This window comes from Tursiops truncatus (genome assembly GCF_011762595.2).
Source record: "Tursiops truncatus isolate mTurTru1 chromosome Y unlocalized genomic scaffold, mTurTru1.mat.Y SUPER_Y_unloc_1, whole genome shotgun sequence".
NCBI classification, from domain to species: Eukaryota; Metazoa; Chordata; class Mammalia; order Artiodactyla; family Delphinidae; genus Tursiops; species Tursiops truncatus.
The window spans coordinates 2,485,577-2,505,056 of NW_022983136.1; positions in this window are offsets into that span (position 1 = coordinate 2,485,577).

Here is a 19,480-nt window from a genome sequence, read left to right on the forward strand (position 1 = left end):
CTGAGGACTTCTTTGAATTAAATTGTAATGGAAAAATTTTGTTCAATGCTTATATCTTAAATAGTTTGTGATCTGGCATTTAAATAGTATCTAAACATACATCAAAATCAGGTTGGGAGGCTTCCCTGGTGGAGCAGTGGTTGAGAGTCCACCTGCCGATTCAGGGGACACGGGTTCGTGCCCCGGTCCGGGAAGATCCCACATGCCGTGGAGCGGCTGGGCCCGTGAGCCATGGCCGCTGAGCCTGCGCGTCCGGAGCCTGTGCTCCTCAACAGGAGAGGCCACAACAGTGAGAGGCCCGTGTACCGCAAAAAAAAAAAAAAAAAAAAGTGACCCTGTAGCTCCATGCCAATCTAGTACATGAAAACTTTAACTTACTTACTTCCCAGAAAGCGATTCATTTCTCTCTCCTCAAACCTTTGGAAGAACCTCATTAGACTTTCCAAATATCAATAACATACTTTACTCTCACAATTTTAGATCAATATATTTATCAGAACTCAAAGAGTTATCTTCCATTACTTTCAAAGTAATAATTTGGCATCCATAGCATTATAAGTTGAATATAATACAGATAATAAGTGGATCATTTTTATATTTTTATATATGAATAGAAACTCAGTTTTTTATTTGGAGAAAACAAATACACATGGAACCAATGAATTTTGTTTATCATGGACTGAGGATATGGGGAGGGGGAAGGGTGAGCTGTGACAGGGCGAGAGAGAGTCATGGACATATACACACTAACAAACGTACGGTAGATAGCTAGTGGGAAGCAGCCGCATGGCACAGGGATATCAGCTCGGTGCTTTGTGACAGCCTGGAGGGGTGGGATAGGGAGGGTGGGAGGGAGGGAGACACAAGAGGGAAGAGATATGGGAACATATGTATATGTATAATTGATTCACTTTGTTAAAAAGCAGAAACTAACACACCATTGTAAAGCAATTATACCCCAATAAAGATGTTAAAAAAAAATTCTTGAATAGAATATACTCAATCAAAATTTAATATTAACCTATTTAACTTATTTATGTTAATATACAGTATTAAAACAACATTTGTTAAAAGTTTCATTCAAATTTTATAATATAAATTTGGAAGTCATCAACTAACATAATTTAACTTGTAAAAATTTTTCTTCATATAAGCTAAATAATTTATTATTCTATATATGTATAGGAATATATATATGTGTGTATGTGTGTGTGTGTGTGTGTGTGTGCATGTGTGCATGTATATCTATGTCAGTAAAGTAGTAGAGCAGGCTGGAGATGTATGGAATTGTTAACATGGCAGCTCTGAGTCTTAAGGCAGTATGGATGCAGGATTCCTTCTTTAAGGTATCTCAGTGTTTTCCCTTAAGGCCTTCAAAAGATTACATGAGACTCACCCACATTATGGAGGGTAAAATGCTTTACTCAAAATCTATTTTTTAAAAAAATTTTTATTGGAGTATAGTTGATTTACAATGTTGTGTTAGTTTCAGGTGTATAGCAAAGTGAATCAGTTATACATATACATTTATCCACTCTTTTTTTTTTTTTAAGATTCTTTTCCCATATAGGTCTTACAGAGTATTGAATAGAGTTCTCTGTGCTATACAGCAGGTTCTTATTAGTTATCTATTTTATATATAATAGTGTGTATATGTCAATCCCAATCTCCCAATTTATTTCTCTTCCCCCAATCCCTTGGTAATCATGTTTGTTTTCTACATCCATGACTCTATTTCTGTTACACAGAAAGGAAAATATCATATGATATCACTTATATGTGGAATCTAAAAAAAAAAAAGGTACAAATGAACTTATTTTCAAAATTTATTGATTTAAATGTGATCATATCTAAAACATTTTTTGCTGCAACATCTAGATTGGTGTTTGCCCCCATACAGGGTACCATGGTTTAGCCAAGTTAACACACAAAATTAACATACACACACACACACATATATATATGTACATATGTGCATATATATATATATATAGACACATTGCCTTGTATTTGATAAGCTAATTTGTTTCTTTGGTAGTTACAAAAAATAATAAAGTCAATCATGTCAAATCAAAATAAATACCAAGTCAGTTAAGCTCAAATTAGTAATATTTTTTGTTTATAAATTATACCTAATTTTGAAACTGTTAGAAATTTAATATAAAATTAACTAGCTCTAGGGGCTTCCCTGGTGGGGCAGTGGTTGGGAGTCTGCCTGCCGATGCAGGCGAACACGGGTTCGTGCCCCGGTCCGGACAGATCCCACAGGCCGCAGAGCGGCTGGGCATGTGAGCCACAGCTGCTGAGCCTGCGCGTCCGGAGCCTGTGCTCCACAACAGTGAGAGGCCCGTGTACTGCAAAAAAAAAAAAAAAAAATCCAGCTCTAGTGAATACAAATACAATTAATAGGGAAAAAAGATAATTTTCCTTTTGAAAAAGCAAAATCAAAGAGACAAGATAGAGAAATACTCCCTCCAGAACAAGAGTAAACAATAGAGCAGTGAGCATAGCATGGGGAGAAAACTGCTCCTAACCTCCTCAGCACCTGTGTGTGGAGAGAATGACTTCTGAGAGACCAGTCATTAGCCTAGAGGGCACAACATGCTGAGATTATCTTGTTGGCCTCAGCCTGATGTTAGACATTCAATATTGCCTTTGTGGATTTACACTGGAGCCAGAGAAATATGCTTAGTTATTAAAGGAATGTAACTAAATACATTATAAAATATTCCTGAACTGTGATGAAATTACAAAGTTTTCTACTAAAAATAAATGCCTCCAGATGTGTATGTATGCTTTGATTCATTTATTTACTTATTCAGCAAACTGTTGTGCGCATGTATGTTCCCTGCACTTTTCTAGGTTCTGAGAAAACAGGAGTTAATTTGAGAAGAAAAGTTTCTAATCTTGTTAAGCTTTTATTTCTGAAGAGGAGCAGAAAAATCAACATACAAATAAAAAAGAAAATAGTCAATGATAAACCCTATAAAGAGAATTCAAATCTAGTGGGGAACCATTGCCTGAGTGAGTGCTTTTGAGTGTGTAGTCAGGAGGTGCCTCGAAAGTTGACATTTAAACAGACGTCTTAACAACAGGGAGGTGCACTGGCCACCCAAATAGCAGAGAAAGGAACACCTAGGCAAATGGCAGGAACAGTGCAAATACCCTGAGTAGGGGACAGTATGACATAATCAACTGTAGCACAGCCTGCAAAAGGGAACTCAGTACTGGATGCATTTGAAGAGAAGGCATGAGTCAGAGCCTGCTCTAGACCTTGGTAGGAGATCTGCAGGTACTAAAATGGGCAAAGGAAAGCCGGGAGATTTTTTTTTTAAACAGAAGAGATGTATTATTGGTCAGTCTCTTAAAAATGATCAGTGTGGCAATTTTGAGGAGAATGGATTGCAGAGAGATGGGCAAAATGAAGGAGGATAGTTAGAGGAACAAGAAAAATAGGTCTCTGGATTCTTCTGCATTTTCTCCGAGTATTAATATGACTTCATTTCTTCTTAATGTTTGAGTTTTTCCATGTGGAATTCGTTTTGGTGTAAGAACTAAAATAGAATACATCTTATTATTGTATACATAGTTAGCCTCTTGCCTCAATATCATTTGAATATTGAAAGGATGATTTAAAATATTTGTAGATCCATAGTAAAAGAAATTACTCGGTTCTTGTTGAGGAAAATGAGTTGAAAAGTGCATGCAAGTATTCCTCTCCCGAATACATACCTCAGGGTAATTCTTGCAAAGATCCATGCAAGGATGCTGTATATTGCAACAGGGAGCTGGAATCAACCTGTGTATCCATCTCTAAAATAATGGATACATAAAATGTATTGACTCATACTATGAAATGCCACACAGCAATTGCAAGCAATAAACCAGATATGTGACATGGATTGGTACCTAAACAATGCTGGATGAAAAAACTAGGACACAGGTGGAATTTCTAAAACCCTAATGGAATTGAAACACACAGAAACTGCACCATATTTTATAAGGATACATTTAAGCTTAAGAACATATATCAAATACATCACTAATGGTTTCCTCTCAGAGAAAGGCAATGTGGCAGGGATTAGGGAAGTAGAGACAAAATAAAACATGAAATGGGCCTTGTGATGAGCAGTGATTTTGATGTGTTAACAGTAAGGAGAAATATAAGGTGCACTCCAATATCAGACGTGAAAAATGTGGAAAAGTGTGCCCTAGATTTGATGACATATGGTAAACATTACAGCCTAACATAGAATAAGAAAAAGCATTTCATTCAATACTACCATAAGATTTTAATATATGTTTTAAATTTAAAAATTTTAAATGTATGTTTTAAAAGTTAAAATAATTAAAATGTGCCAAGATATTTAACATACATGTAACCATGTTCTCCTGTTTAACCTTAGGATGTTTCTGCTTTAACCTGGACCAGTTGTTTTCCAGTTGTCACAAGCAGACTCTGCCTCCTAATCTCTACCACTAAAATCTCTTCCCTCCTTTACCCACATCACTGGCACAGTCTTGGTACAAGTTCTTATACTTGTTTGGATTATTGCCATGGTTTTCCTAATTGGTCTCATAGGGTCTGGTCTTGTTGGAAGCTATAAAACTGCACGATCTTTCCAAAAATGCAAATGTGATAATAACTCCCTTTTTAAAACTCTTTTGATGTTTATACATTGCCTCAAGAATAAAATCCAAATGCAGCTTGGTTGTTAGTATATGACCTTCATTGTCTGGTCCTTGATTACCACCCCTTTCCCATATCCTACCATGTCCTTCCAGGCTTTCTTCTCCATTCTTGTTCTCTTATAATTTTCTTCATTTCAGAGGAGAATGCCAGTAATTTACCCTTCTGACTCTTCACTGACCATAACCTAATCAGTTAAAAGCTCTCAATGCCTTAGAATGCATGGAGGACCCAGATCAGGTTGTTTAACAGCTATTCTGTGCACTCATTCCAGACACTGTGTATAAACCTAGGATCTCACTACTGCTCATCTCTTGGCTCCCATGACTCTTCACCTCACTGTGAACTCCTTCAAAGGAAAATCTGCATCTAAATTTTTCTTGCAATCAACCAGTGCCTAGTATGATTCATAACATAAAGTAGAATTCAAAAATATTCATTTAGTAAAAGAAATTTGTAATTATCTTCAATTAAAAATAAAATATGTTTTTAAAATAAAAAATGACTTGTAAAATACCAATATACAACTTTGAAAAATTTTGGAAATGGTTAGAACTATGTGAAGGTCAACTTCATTATGAGCACAAATAAACATCCAAGAAACCCCATTCACCCAAATTCAAAACAATAACAACGACAAAAATATAAACATGATGATAAATGAATAAATGTGCAAGTAGAACGTAATAAATTAAACTGGTCTAAATCAAGTGTTATTGTTAACATTAATTAAGAGGTAAGAAAATTCAGAAGAAACATTTAAATAAGAAGTAAATTTAATTGATGAATAGCATATAAGACCCATGATTGATCAAAAGTGAGCAGTTGGGTGATTTTGTTTAACTTACTTGACTAGTTTGAAGTCTTAGTTTAGGAAATTACTAATAAAAAGTAATCTGTTCTGAACACTATCAAGAAGACTTATTCCTTGGCCCTCCCTATGACGAAACAATCCTTGTTAACTGCTTTCTGTGGGGGATTTTAGAAGAAATCAAAACTCTGGAATTAAGGTAGCAAAAACCATGCTGATGCAAAGGTCATGGAATTTCAGTTAGGAAATGCATATGAGGAGTCAAAGAATAATGTATATAGACGTGTGGCTTGGTAAGTGCCTCAGTACTCCAGGTCACAGGAACCAGGGGGTGCAGGGAAACACACAAAGTAGTAGTGCAGACACAGCAGCTTTGGGAACACACTCAAGGAAATTGTGAGACAAGCATTCAGGGACGTAATCTGGGTTAGATGGAGTATAAATGATGAACACCTTCTTAATTAATTTTGGAATATCACAAATAATTGTGAATAGTCTTTATTAGTTTATATCCTCTGTCAATTTGTACTTGGAGAAAAATCATAATTACTAATAAAACAGGATTTTAATTTATTTTTTATTTTATTTATTTTTAAAGTGAGTACTAATTACATAAGGCCCTCAGGTATTTTGAGTTAGTTACAAATCCTTTCATTAGATGTTGCAGCTATTTACTATGTTATGACAAATATTTTATTAAATCTACCTGCTCTCTGTTTATAGACAGAGATTATCCTTTCTCATTTAAGAAATAAAAGAACTTAGAAATTTCAATGCAAATAACATATATATAAATATTATTTATATTAATATAAAGAAATATTTATCTTTTGTGTGTATATCTATATCTATTTTATTTTTTTTTGCCTAAGTGCTTAGTAAGACAACTATTTTTCATGAATAACTGAGGTGTCACTTGCACCTTTGCCTGACAAATGGGTATTATCTAGATACACTATTTGAAATACTAGAGTCCTTCCTCCAGATAGTGATTTACACACCATCCTCCCTGTCAGGGACACACAAATATTATATTACTGTGCTAGTATAAGATGCTCATGAGATGGACAAGTATTTTAGCAGCTCTTTATAAAATGTAAGGCATATAAATAAGTTACTTATTATCTTGTGTATTAATTGTGGTAGTGCAGTATCTTTGAAATATCACATATTAGCTTGATTTCTAGGTTCTGAAAATATGTTCTTTTGCCTTAAAACCTTTGGCTATGGATACAATTTATTAGACATTGGGCATACTGACAGGTTGTGACTAAGGTAGATGAAGTGACATGATTTCACGTCTTCATTGATGAATGCTTGGTGCTGGTTCCATTTCCTAATTTTATTACTTCACAAACCAGGCTCTTCTACCATTTAGAATAATTTTTGTTTTTGTTTTTGTTTTTAAATTCTAAATGCCTAAGGCCTAATCATCTGGTAAAAACTCAGAAAGAGAAAAAATATTGTGGGTTGTTTATTTTGATTTTAAACTTGGTGGGAAAAATGCTTTATGTCAAACGGAAATAAAGTGCATAGTTGTAGTAGTTTTCTCTTTGGGCTTGTAAACATTTACCTATATTGTTTACAATGAGTCTCATAAGATTAGCAAATCAAATTGATGGATGATCAATGTCTGATCTATTGTGCACCTGCTTATGTAGACAGACTAGCAGATCAGATCCTCCACAGTCACTCAAGCCTGAAAATCACATGTGCATTGTGAAGTACACTTGCAGTGAAAACTTACTGTAAAAGCCACCTTGTGTGAAACTGTACTTAAGGTGAATTCCACTTTAGCATGTGAAAGAAAAATTTTAAAATGTCTAAAGTATATGATGAAGCAGCTATAACACAAATACATTCTGAACATTAACTTTTTCATTTTAATTATTAGCAATTATTAATCATATTTTTTGTGTGTGTGTGCGTGGTACGCAGTCCTCTCACTGTTGAGAGTGGCCTCTCCCGTTGCGGAACACAGGCTCCGGATGCTCAGGCTCAGCGGCCACGGCTCACGGGCCCAGCTGCCCCGTGGCATGTGGGGTCTTCCCGGACCGGGGCACAAACCCGTGTACCGTGCATCGGCAGGCAGACTCTCAACCACTGTGCCACCAGGGAAGCCCTAATCATAATATTGAAACTAAGAGGATAAAGATACATTTTTATCCACACTGAATTCACTGGCATATATATATATATATATATATAGTCTATTTTAAAGGTTAAAAACATATACTATTCATTTGATCTTAATTTTAAAGGGGGAAAGACTATAGAATAAATAGCAATTCTATATTCTAAACATTCTGAGAGATTAATTTTCTTTGTCTTTTTTTGAGAGATTTTAAATTCTCAATTCATTTTTATTGTAAGCAATATATATTAAAATTAACTGTAACTTTAATTTAAAAGACAAAATAATTTTTGAATTATTTATTTTTGTGAAAATTATTCTATTTTTGTAATTTACAAGATTCATGGACCATTTTACATTTGCCAGTGAGATAAAGTGTACTACACTTTTACATATTTTATAAATAATTGAAAATTTAGGAAAATGTCTATATTCTTAATTCTCCACATGTTTTCCACTAATTTTTATTCATTTGCTTATGTAATTTATCAAAAACTGAGAAAGTGATTTGAAATACTGGCAACAGCTAAGAAAATCAAAACTCTTTGTAAAATATATTACACAAATGCAACTAGATTACTTTCAAAATAAATTATAAAATCAGATTAAAATGATCAACTTTGAGAATTTTCTAATAGACATATAGTATGTTTATGTAATATATAGAAGACATTAAATTGTACTTTAGTATCAGTTTGCACTCTAAGCCAAATATGGTAATAATAAATAAAGATATTCAGATAAATGTTATAGGATTTTTTTTTTTTTACCAGTACATGACATATTTTAATCCATCACTGAGAATTTGCCTGAAAGTGTTTAATGAGATCACAGATGTTGGCTAGGGAACCAAGGTCAGAAGTTTTGAATAATAGAATAGAATTTTTAACTTTCATTCAATATTACCTGCTGGAAGCAAAAGAAACCTTTGTTTTATAAGACTGCTGAGTTGGAAAGCAACCTATTAGGTCAGCTTATAAAATTTTTCTGGCCATTTCTGGCCAAAATAGGACAGAGCATTCCCTATTTTGAGGAATGAGCATTCCCATGCATTGTAAAATAGACCCCTTATGAGACTAATCCCAATGGAAATCTAGGATTTTATGAAGATTTAGAATAAATATTTTTTACCAAATTTAAGAATAAAATGCCAGAATTATAGTTAACTTGCCAGTTCTAAACATTTTGTAAAAATACAGAGCTCTGTGTGTATTTAAATATTCACAGAATATAGACTAGCCAAAATGCCACTATATAACTGTATAATTACATTTATATAGCTCTATACTTGACAAATGAATTAAAGTTTTCCATAAAAGTCAATATAAAATCTGTTTTCTGATAGTTTTATCACACGTGCAGATATGTCCTTATAAAATGAACATTATAAAGTCACATTTAAACATAACTTGTTAAGGTAGGAAGGGAAAGGATGAAGAATGGTAACTATTGATTCCTGTTTTTTTAGTAGGTACAAATTGACTATGGTTATCACACAACCCTTTCTCCCTCACTGACTTCTATCACCCTCCTGTTCTCCCACTGTAAAGTCTTAGCACATGATACATGAAGAAAAATGAAAAGAGTATATTGTATCTTAAATATATCCAACAAATGAAGTAGTATTTCTTAGAATCCTTGAATTGAGGCTGACTTTATGAAATGGTAGAAAAAAATAACATGAGGCCTGCCTTTTAAAACACAAGATTGTGTTCTAACACCATTCCTTATTAACTATACACCTTTTGAAATTTTCAGAAAATATAAATACTACTACTCTAAGATTATTTGTCATAATCTCACCAAACAGAATGATTAATACCATGAATTGTCTCTTTTCTTATAATTTTGCAATCTATACTTAACATTGCCATGAGGGTGATATTTTTAGAATACACACATAACTCCATTGAAAATTCCTGTGTTGCCCAATCATCTAAGAAACAGAATATATATTTATTTCTAAGCACCTGGCCAACGTTTTTGCCTTTGTAGAGGACATTTATTCCAGCAATACTCCAATAATACTGAAGAAGATGTGGCTTCCCTGTAAAATGTAGATTTTGATCATATTATTGCCTCTGCTCTCTTTCAATTCTTTCTAAGCTTTCAGATCTCACCTCTAATTCTCCCTCATTCTGAAATCTTCTCAGACTTTACCAGGGAGTTTAAGGAATTTTCCTGTCATATATTTAGCAAACTTTTAGTATTATAGCAAATTTTATACTTTGTTATAATTTTTCTCATGGAACTCTATATGTTTCTGAGATTAAAAATACACTGAGAGTTGGGAATGCATATTTTCTTCTTTGTAGTCTCAATCTGACGTAGGAGTACAAAATATTAATAAATAACCAATGTCTAAAAGCTTTACAAATATCTATTTTTTAAGTGCATAACAACACAATGACTTACCTAGTTGGTAGTTAACATCTTTCTGTACAAGTTCATCAATCTGCAGAAGATCAAATAACCAGTCAGTATTAGAACTGGGATTCCAAGTCAGATAGGATAACCTCAGAGTATAAATTCAATGGTATTTAGAATTAGGGTTACCTGAGCTGTGCTGCCTCGACACAGCTGATTACTCAGGGACAATGTTCTCAACCTAGAAATTAAGACCATGCAGGGATACGGATACCTTAGTTTGCCTAAGTGCAAGTATTTATCTCTGTGTTTTTTTAAACCACTTGATTGAGGTCTGATTAACATACAAAATGCCATCCATAAAACTTAATGAGTCTGGAGACAAGTATACAGTACAGAGATGAAACTATCACCACAAAGTCATGAACATATCACCTATAAAATTTCCTTTAACCTCTTTATTTTTTTACTTCTTTTGCTGATAAAAACACAACCTTCTTAGCAAATGTTTAAGTATACAATATAGTATTATTTACTCTAGGTACTATGATGTACATAGATCTCTAGGGATTATTCTTCCTGCATGATGAAAACTTTGTACCCTTTGATCAATACTTCCTTGTTTTCCCTTCCCCCCCAAGCCCCTGGTAACCATGATTCTAGTCCCTGCTTCTTTTTGTTGTTGTTCCCTTGTTTTATTTGTCTATATTTATACCAATATCACACTGTCTTAATTATTGTAGCTTTGAATAAGCCTTAAAGTTAGGTAGTATAAGTCTTCCTACCTTATTGTCTTTTTTTTTTTAATTGGGGTATAGTTGCTTTACAATGCTCTGTTAATTTCTACTGCACAGCAAAGTGAATCAGCCATATGTATTCCTATATCCCCTCTTTTTTGGATTTCCTTCCCATTTAGGTCACCACAGACCACTGAGTAGAGTTCCCTCTGCTATACATTAGCTTCTCATTAGTTAGTTATTTTATATATAGTATAAAATATACATAGTAGTGTATATATGTCAATTCCAATCTCCCAGTTAATCCACCCCCCTTTTCCCACTTGGTATCCATATGTTTTTTCTCTACATCTGTGTCTATTTCTGCTTTACAAATAAGATCATCTATACCAGTTTTCTAGATTCCACATATATGCATTAATATCTGATATTTGTTTTTCTCTTTCTGACTTACTTCACTCTGTAAGACAGTCTCTACGTCCATCCACATCTCTGCAAATGACACAATTTCGTTCCTTTTAATGGCTGAATAATATTCCATTTTATATATGTACCCCATCTTCTTTATCCATTCTTCTGTTGATGGTCATTTAGGTTACTTCCATGTCCTGGCTATTGCAAGTAGTGCTGCAATGAACATTGGGGTGCATGTACCTATTTGAATTATGGTTTTCTCAGGGAATATGCCCAGGAGTGGGATGGTTTTATCTGGGAATATGCCCAGGAGTGGGATTGCTGGGTCATATGGTAGTTCTATTTTTAGTTTTTTAAGGAACCTCCATACTGTTCTCCATAGTGGCTATATCAATTTACATTCCCACCAACAGTGCAACAGAGTTCCCTTTTCTCCACATCCTCTCCAGAATTTATTGTTTGTAGATTTTTTGATGATGGCCATTCTGACCAGTGTCAGGTGATACCTCATTACAGTTTCGATTTGCATTTCTCTAATAATTAGTGATGTTGAGCATCTTTTCATGTGTTTGTTGGCCACCTGTATGCCTTCTTTGGAAAAATGTCTACCTAGGTCTTCTGCCCATATTTTGATTAGGTTGTTTGTTTCTTTGATATTGAGCTGCATGAGCTGTTTGTATATTTTGGAGATTAATCCTTTGTCAGTTGCTTCACTTGCAAATATTTTCTACCATTCTGAGGGTTGTCTTTTCATTTTGTTTATGATTTTCTTTGCTGTGCAACAGCTTTTAAGTTTAATTCAGTCCCATTTGTTTATTTTTCTTTTCATTGCTCTAGGAGGTGGGTCAAAAAGGATCTTGCTGTGATTTATGACATATAGTGTTCTGCCTATGTTTTCCTCTAAGAGTTTTATAGTGTCTGGCCTTACATTTAGGTTCTTAATCCATTCTGAGTTTATTTTTTTTGATGGTGATAGGGAGGGTAGTTCCTGCTTCTATGAAAATTTCTTTAAAAAAAAAACCTAAATAGGTCTCTTTGCACATTAATCAAAGAGATTAAATTTATATCACGACTTCAAAGGATAAAATAAATTGTAAGATCCAAACAGCACTGTAGTTAAGCTCCATAAATATTAAAAACATTTAAATAGCAATGTAAGCAGAGTGCATATATTTTATTTTTCATGCTTTTTAAAGATTTTTTAGCTATAGAACAAAGCTTCACATTCCTTGTTTTGCTCTTAGATATTGTCTTTCTTCTTCATCCTCCCTGTGGAGTTTCATGTTGGTCCATGAGCATAGTGTCCAAATCAGGACATTCTTGAAAGTAATAAACACTAAAACAATTAAAACAAAGACAAATCTATATGACATCCCATGTTATGCAGTCTCCTAGATCTCATTGCATTTACTTAGTGTCCCTTTTTTAAAGTGCAATCTAAACTCAGATACATAAAAGCAAGTCTTTGCAGCCCTTATTTTTCTTTCCTAGTTTTAGCTCTCATCATTTTTGTACTTAAAAATTCACAATTATCACAGTCTTAATACTTCTCTAATAATAATCATCACACTTGTGACTTAAGTAGATTTTACTATAAAATAATTTTTCTTTTTATAGAACCTCATTTAAGAAATCAGAAGGGTACTAAAAAAAAATGTCCCTTAAAAGCCATATAACCTCTTTTATTTAGCATTGTGTAAACCAGGACTACTACAGTTCTGTTTATAAACTATGGCTCAAGTCTTATGAGAGAAGAAGAAGAAGGAGAAAAAGGAGAAGGAGATGAAAGAGAAGAAGAAAGGGGTTAAATTTTGAGGTCTAAGCCTCAACCAGAGCCTCAATTCCAACATATCTTCCTTAATTTCATAAGCTTACAGGGTTACAAAAAACTCAGAATTATATAAACATATATCCATACACATATATATCATAGTAAACCAAAGTAAAAATAAGGTGACTGCTTTCCTACTTTTAAATTTAACTTAATTTTCTTAAAGAATCTTTATGTATTTAGATTTTTCCCAGAAATAGGTTTATTTAGTGCTGGGAAATTTAATTAATTAATTCAAGATTAACTGATTTATTAATTAATTTTCAAAAGTTAAAAAGTTGTGGAGTCTTTGACCTTGATATTTACCAAAATTTTTCACATTTTTCCATTGCAATTCATTTCAACACATGTCATAGTTAAGCTGGAAATTTTCAACTCAACTGTTAGGTTTGTAGATCCTGAAGTATTATCTTGAGTTAATCTTTTTCCTTGCATACAGGACCTTGCAAATTTTTTAGAGAGTTACTTTTTAAAATTGTGCTGTATTCCTTTTAAGTAGTCTCAGTGCTACAGCTCATAAATTATTCAGGTGCAATTTTTATGCTTTAAAGATGTGCAAATTTAAATCTGAACATTTCATGGTTTCAAAAACACAAGACCAACTATAATATAGTTAATGCATCATTTATCACCCATCTATGGTACCAGTCTAGGTATAAATGTGTGACTAAAGAATAAATTATCTCTTTTATTTCAATAAAATAAGTATACTTATAATACTTTAAATTTAAAATATCATTGGATTCTATTAAAATGTATTTAAACTGTTTATGACATTAATAAATGCTCTCTCTCAATTTTTCATTTTGTCACCAAATCCCATCAATTCTAGCTTTGTAACTGTTTCAAATGAGTCTTTCATAACGTCTCTCAGTGTCAATATCGTACTTCAGATATTCATCATCTTTTATTTCATCTGCTATAATAACCTCTAAATTGACCCTGTTGATGTATACGTCACACTGCTACAACTTTCCTATTAAAAAAAAATTTGGATGTTACACTGTCCTGCTTTAGAAACACCATGTTAGTTAAGGGATAAGTTAATATTCCTTAGAGTTAACATTTAAAGAGTTTATAATGTGGATTCATCTTCTATTTTCCAATTTCTTTATCAAACACGTGAATTCTGCTATCTTCCAATTTGTGCGTGTGTGTGTATTTGCATGTGTGTGTGTTTGTACAAGCACAAGCACACATGCAGACACACCTATCTATACAATCATAAAACCACACTGCCTCCACTACATAGACTTCCTTACTGTATGATCAAGGGGCTATTAGAAAACCATAGAGAAGATAACGATTCAATAAATGACATTGTAATAAATGGTTACTTATCTTGGACGAGGTTGCCTTATGAATCTTTTCTGTCACAGGTTGGATTCAAGAGGCAGAAGTGGATATTTGTACCAATTAAGGGCTCTTGGGGCCAACACCTGTAGAAAGTCAGGGAAGGAAAGAGAATTGGCTAAACAGAGAAGATGAGCTCTGATAGAGTCTAAATAATGACCCCTCAAAATATCGGAGTGCTTCAAGTAGAGGAGAGGGGAACAGGATTTTTCCTACATATTCATCCACCTGTCATTGGATGCAGGCTGCTGCCAGGAAAGGCAACAGTCTTTGTCAAGGCAACACTCTTCAGCTGCAGTGATTCCTAAAGTTGACTAACTGTTGAGGACTGCCTGTTGGAGCATTTCTAGCAGCTAGGGAAGTAAATTCTTCAGTCCTTAAGTGGTACCAGGGAAGTGTATCACAGGGTCCACTATGCTTACCTTACAGCAGTGACCAAACATATTCAGTATGAATTGAAAAATTAAAATATTGAGCATTGAAATACTAAATAGATGTACTGCAAACATTGTTGTATCTTCTAGAATGTGAATGACTCAGTATATAACATGTATTGAAGAGATTACAAAGGACAATGTAAGTATTTAAGCATGTCACCTCCTCTCACATCACGTGGACACATATATTCTTCTGGTATAACCAAAATAAAGAGGATTAAAACAGCAAGAAGAAAATTTGAACAAATGCTTAAAATGATTAATACTCTAACAACTGAGTTATTGAATTGGGAAGGGGGGTTGAACTCTATGTGGTGTAAATAGGAAAATACCTTTACTTTTCTCCAAATTCTGCCTTCAGTCATACTTCATTGAATTCCCTTTCTTAACTCGAAGTATATCCAATGGCCTTCCAATCTATTTCAATTCTAGGAAACAACTTATTAAGGTAACTCTGACACATTCAGTTATTAAAATGTCTACTTCATCTAAAAAACTTCAACCTAATATTATACCCACAGCTTCTCTCCCCCCCAGCACAGGCCTCACCCTTGATTCTAGGCTTAAGGACCTATGGAGGAGAGGAGCAAAGGGATTGGAGGATGGAGTGTTATGCAATGGATGCTCTTGAAATATAGCCTTTATGCCTTCATGTGGCCACCATCAAAGAGAGACTTTCCTTCAGGGAAGATACTTGCTGTTCTTTGGAAGTGCTAGAGGAACTCTGACTTCACACAGAGGCCTGATAAGGCTGTGCCCTCATCCAGTGGCCTGTGCACAAGCTACAGCTCCCTGCCTTGTTATCCCCACTACGGCCTCTCATGAGTTGGACTGCTTGAAAGAGCACTGGCCAACCTATCATCTGTACTGTCTCCCCAAGGGCCTTGGAGTTATTATACACACTCATCCTACAAAATGATGTAGAGACACTTAATTGCTGGCCCCTCCCCCCTCCCCTTGCCATGGAAAGTTCCAAACAGACTCCTGACTTTGGACTTCTCCAGCAGAGACTGGTCTCCAGTTTCACACACATTCCCAGACTCCAAAGAACACACGCCAAGCTCTCTCAGGAACTTTCCCATCATATTCCATTCCTGTGAAGTGTAGAGTCTGTAAATTTCTGTAATTCAGCAAGCATTGGGGTAATAAAAAAGGGGCCTGCTTACAGACAGTGTCACTCTCTGTTTCTTCTCTGAACGTTTTCCCAAACTTGGCTTGAGGAGGAGAAGATCCCTCCCATCTCTCAGAGTAAATGCCACAGCCTTCTTTAAGCCTATAAATTACCTTCAAATAACCTATCCAAAATTCTAGTACAGTCTTACAGAGTTTGGGGAAATGAGAGTCACTGGAGAGGATGTGCTATTTTTTTGTAAATCCTGTATGAATGTGTCTTCTACTATTCTTTAGAAGGATGCTTATTCCCTTCAATCCTGTTACATCTCCACCAACAAATTGCTTGTACAATCCTGTTACATCTCCACCAACAAATCCTGTTACATCTCCACCAACAAATTTGATTTGCAAATATCATGACTTTAATAAATTCAAAGACATTGAATATTAATATATAATTCACTAAAGAATAAATAAAACTCAAAAGCCAAACAACACTTCCCTCCCTTTGTAATGGATGATAACCTTTGTGAAAAAAAGTGTGGACTGAAATTGGCATTATTACAAAGAAAATGAAGTAAAACCTTGATGAGCTGATTTTCACTACTTGCATTTAACTTACCTGGTTTCAAATATACGTGGTTGAGAGTGAGAATGGATAAATTCAAATAGTGTTGGGAATATTGCTTGTCAGTCTACTGAATATATGTTCCAGACCCAGTGGGTCATGGAAGAAAATATAAATCTGCTATTCCTTCAATTCTTGTCAGCTCCAGCTCATGTCCCTCATGGTGTGAGCTTTGCTCAGCACTGAATGTACTGCTACTTTTTAAAAACACAGTACTTGTTTCAGTAAAATATGGATCCTAACAGAAGGCACTACTTCATATGATATTTTACTGAACAAGTGGTAATTTATTTCAACATGGAGAAAAAAGTAGTGTATATTTAGAGAGACGGAATGTAGATCTTCAAAAGGACACTTTTTTTTCCCAGAAACTGATGAGGATCATTTTGATGTTTGATTATTTATCATTAGACCTACTGACCTTAAAAGCAAACTCTGATTAAGATATGTTGCTGTACAGTCTTTTGGGGAAACAATTTGGCAATATGTATCGAAGGTAAAAATATACACGAAACCTATTTTTGGAATGAATGTACTATGGGAAAAGAGGACTTGAAAGTTTATGTCCCCTAAAGTTATTTTAAGACTACAGTGTTGGGGCTTCCCTGGTGGCGCAGTGGTTGAGAGTCCGCCTGCTGATGCAGGGGACACGGATTCGTGTCCCGCTCTGGGAAGATGCCACATGCCGCGGAGCGGCTAGGCCCGTGAGGCATGGCCGCTGAGCCTGCGCGTCCGGAGCCTGTGCTCCACAACGGGAGAGACCACAACGGTGAGAGGCCCGCGTACAGCAAAAAAAAAAAAAAAAAAGACTACAGTGTTTTTTATTTATAATCTCTATTTAGAATATTACCTTTCTGTAATCAAATTAATTCACAGTCAAGTAACCTTTCTGAAATTCAAATCTGATTACGGTAAAGCTTAAAATGCTTAAATGGTACCCCATCATCTACAAATAAAGCCCTAAATTCCTTGTGGTGGCTTACATTTTTCCTTCCTGATATCACCCTATTCACCTTTCCATCTAATTCCAGCCATTCCTACATAGTACTTAATATTAGGCCAAACACTCCATACCAAAGTTTTTTTGCCCTTTATCGTTTCCTGTAGATATGAACTTTCCCCCTCTTTGCCTGATGGACTTAATATCATTCTTCTAAATCCTGGGTCTGTCTTTGTTAATGTGTCACTCACTTCCTTGAATGTGGTACATAATTAACAAGTTAATTATTTAGTTACTATGTCTGAGCGCCTGGAGAATATAAACTTACTGCACTTTAATCTCATAACTCTTATTCGGAGTATATGACAGATATTAGGCTATCAAAATGTTTTGAATATATGATTAAATACACACATAAGTGATTGAATAATAAATTTTAAGTTACTTTCACATGAAAATAAGTACATTTTAATATTTTCAAATGATTATGTACCAAAAGAATTAACCATTGATGATGTGCATTGCATTATTATTTGTATATAAGATTGTCTATCAGATACATGTTGGGATAGTAAAGAGCCTTGACAGATAGAGATAAAATTTCCCTCTATGTCAGAGAGCAGGTTCATCTCTTAACTCTTGACTAGGATAATAAATATATTGTTTCCCTCTCACTTCATCACACATGTTGGGAAGATTTGCTAGCAATACCTTTATAAGACGTGTTCCTAAACTTGCATTTCTTCAACAATGACATAAACTCACTATTAGTGAACCATCCATCTGGGCCTCCCTTTATTGCTCCCTAGGGATTTTAAGGTGTCAAAGAAAAATTGCACCCGGTAGAATTAAACAAATGAGAAGGATTTTATTCTGTCACAAGACTATTGTAATGGAGGAGAGAGGCTGAACTCAACTCCACTGAAACAAAAGTAGAAGAGATTTTAAGCACTTGTGTGAACTAATGGAAAAGTACTGGAGGAGGTTAGTGGAGGAGGTTTGCTGGTAGGATTATACCACCTGTGTTTACTAAATGGTGCTTATCAGAGTTAGGCCCCTACTCTCACAGAGACTGGGAGATAGGAGCACTATCTTTCTTAATGATTACATTTCAAATGGATAGATCCCAGGTCCTTGACAAAAACATTTCTGGTTTATAAAACTGTCAAGGGAGACTCAGCCCAGGGATGCAAGGCTGGTTCAATAATTGCAAATCTATCAGTGTAATACACCACATTAGCAAATTGAAGAATAAAAAACATACGATCATCTCAATAGATGAGAAAAAGGTTTTGACAAAATTCAACATCCATTTATGATAGAAACTCTCCAGAGAGTGGGTATAGAGAGAACATATCTCAATTAAATAAAGGTCATATATGATAAACCCACAGCTAACATTGTTTTTAATGCTGAAAAGCTAGAAGCATTTCCTCTAGGATTAGAAACAAGACAAGGATGCCCACTCCTGCCACTTTTATTCAACATGTATCAGAAGTCCTAATCACAGCAATAAGACAACAAAGAAGTAAAGAAATCCAAATTGAAAAGGAAGAAATAAAACTGTCACTGTTTGCTGATGACATGATGCTATACATAGAATGAGTTCAGTAAAGTTTCAAGATACAAAATTAATATACAGAAATCTGTTTTATTTCTATACACTAACAATGAACTATCAGAAAGAGAAATTAAATAAACAATTCAATTTATAATGGCATCAAAAAGAAAAAAATACCAACAAATAAACTTACCTAAGGAGGTAAAAGATCTATACTCAGAAAACTATAAGCCACTGATGAATGAAATTGAAGATGACACTGATGGAAAGATATACCATGTTCATATATTGAAAGAGTTAATATTGGTAAAATGACCATACTACCCAAGGAAATATACACATTCAGTACAATCCCTATCAAATTATCAAGGACATTTTTCACAGAACCAGAACAAATAATACTAAAATTTGTGTGGAAACACAAAAGACCCTGGACAGCCAAAACAATCTTGAGAAAGAAGAAC